At 33.1% G+C, this 2,857-nt stretch overlaps 1 pseudogene; it reads left to right on the forward strand.

The window, feature by feature from the left end:
- Positions 1 to 823: 823 nt before the first annotated feature.
- Positions 824 to 1,203, forward strand: LOC119536526 (annotated as a pseudogene).
- The last annotated feature ends 1,654 nt before the right edge of the window (positions 1,204 to 2,857 follow it).

A 2,857-nucleotide genomic window follows, 5' to 3' on the forward strand; every position in this document is an offset into this window, starting at 1 on the left:
TTTACTTCTTAGAATATTTAAAATGCAAATGCATGAACAGTAATGATAAATCAATTCTTTTGGACTCATAGTATGTAAATATGTAATTTTTGACATTAACTCTCCTGTCAAAATGCAGATTGGCAATGGATAAAAAGTAGGACCCAAATATATGCTCTTTATAAGAGACTCACCTTAAATTCAAAGACATAAGTAGATGAAAGTAAAAGGATGGAAAAAAATATTCCATACAAATAGTAATCAAAGATAGCTAGCCTAGCCAAACTATATCAGATAAAATAGTCTTCAAGTCAAAAACTCTGATGAGGGACAAAGAAATAAAACATCATTCACCATTTACTGAATAATGGGTCAATTCAACCAGAAGATAAAAGAAGTATAAATACCTATACAACTAACTGAAGAGCCCAACATATATGAAGCAAATTAACAAATTTGAATGGAGAAATAGATAGTTCCACATTAATATTTTAGGAAAATTCAATGCACCGATTCTATACTGGATAGAACATGTAAACAGGAGATAAATAAAGAAATAGAAGACTTGAATAATATGGTAAACCATAGTTTACTTAACAGACATATATTGAACATTTCACCCAGCAATAGCAGAATACATATTCTTCTCTAGGGCACATGGATCATTCTCCAGGATAGGCCATATATTACATCACAAAACAAGTCTCAATAAACTTAAGACTATTGCAATCATGTATAATATCTTCTTTGATCACAATAGAATGAAAGTGAAAATCAATACCAGCGGGAGGCAGTCCTGAGGGTGCGGGCGAGCGGGAGGCAGTCCGGCTGCAGGAGCCGAGCAATGCCTAAATCAAAGGAACTTGTTTCTTCAAGCTCCTCTGGCAGGGATTCTGATAGTGAAGTCGACAAAAAGTTAAAGGGAAAGAGCAAGTTACTCCGGAAAAACCTGTACAGAAGCAAAAGGCTTGTGAAACCTCAAAAGCCCTGTCGCCTTACATGCAGAGCAGCAGCCGAGATGATAACATGTTTCGGATTGGAGAAATGAGGAACGACATTGTTCGGGACTTTAAAGGGAAAGTCCTAATTGACGTTAGAGAACATTGCATGGATCCAGAAGGTGAAATGAAACCAGGAAGAAAATGTATTTCTTTAAATCCCAAGCAGTGGAGCCAGCTGAAGTAACAGATTTCTGACATTGAAGATGCAGTAAAAAAACTGTAAAATCAAACCATATATAAAAAACCTGTAGTGTTCTAGTTGTTTGAATCTGTTTTTTTACATTGGCTTTTGTTTTCCAAACATTGTTTACATTGGCTTTTGTGTTCCAAACATTGTTCTACATTTCGACTGCAGAACAATTTGTAAAGTGAATATTTTTTAATGTGTATTATTAAAAATGTTGGGAGTGAAGCTAATTGTCAGCTTTATTAAGTAGGATTCCTTCGTACCAACTCCCTGTTTGAAATAAAATCAAGTAATACAATCTTAATGGTTGTGGTGTCTTTTGATCAGAAGAGTTGATACCGTTTGAGACCAAAAATAACAGTTTTTTAGACCTTTCAGTTTCAACTTATCTTTTACATTAAGACGGATTTGCATAGCATTGAATTTATAAACTCTTGATTAGTGAAATGCATAGTTGATCTGTTGTCTTCCAACCAAATGTCTATATGTGTTTGACTTTTCCACCCCAAGGATATTTCACTTTTCCTTTTTCTTTACTTCATTTTCCTTTAATAACTTGTCTATCTTTTCATGTTCAGTTTTCACTCTTTTCCTAGAATATGTTATGCTAATTTAGAAACATCAGTGAAACTGTCAGAATGTTAGTTATCTTAGTAAGGCACTTGTAATTAAAACATGCGAACTACAATCAGTAATTTTACTGTATCAACATTAGAAGATATAGTTTGATAACATGGCTTGTGTGAAAACTGAGCAAGTGTGTAGTGTTCTGTATAGTTGTTACCTTATTGTTTAGTCTGCAGAAAATAATGGCTTAGATGTCTAATTTGTTTTCATTTATTAAATATATTCACCAGGGGATGATGTCTATAAAATCAGATATTGTTAAATTAGACTATGATTTAATGAAAATTGTGAAAGCTTACTGGCCTAACATTTTATTTTATAACATTGAGTACGGATTCTATATAGCCAGAGATATCATTGAGCTTTACTGTAACTGTAGGGAATGCCAATTTTTCAGGGAAAGAGTGTATACTTGTGCTTTTTTGGCCTTTCCTTCAGTAGACTTAGTTATTTTGCAGTTAATCTACTGGACAATGGCATTCTAGACTTGATGTACTAAGTTTTAGCATACATTCCTAAATGATTTTTCATAGTGATGAAGCAGACTCATATCGATGCTCAGATTTCAGGGGCTTTGCAGCAATAAATAAGGCATGGCATGCACTGGGAAAAGAATGTGTGTAAATAGAACTATAATTTGAATGAAAGAATGTGGCAGTGAAGTGAGAATTCTTTTCTAACTAAATGATAAACACAAAGTGATACTTTATGAATATTTTGAGAGTTTGTTCATACCTATAGGACACAATTCTAGATAGAATAGTATAAAAAAATTTTAAAGACTTATAAAATTCTTGTTAATAAAATAGTTATCATAGCAAGTCTCAAAAGGTTACTGCTGTTAAAGGCTGCCATATGAGAGTTGCATTATTCTGCTACCAAATTTGATTACTATGTCTAAAACAATTTGTGGTAGATTTGTCAGGGACTTGATTTCAAAACTATCTGCCAGTGCACGTGTAGTTATCAATTTGTTTCTGTCAGGTATTCTGTTTAAATATGAAGTTTTATATTTTTTAGATGATTTTTTAGTATTTGTAGCAGTCCCCAACAGGTGCCCATT

The sequence above is a fragment of the Choloepus didactylus genome, chromosome 6 (assembly GCF_015220235.1).
Source record: "Choloepus didactylus isolate mChoDid1 chromosome 6, mChoDid1.pri, whole genome shotgun sequence".
Classification (NCBI taxonomy): Eukaryota; Metazoa; Chordata; class Mammalia; order Pilosa; family Megalonychidae; genus Choloepus; species Choloepus didactylus.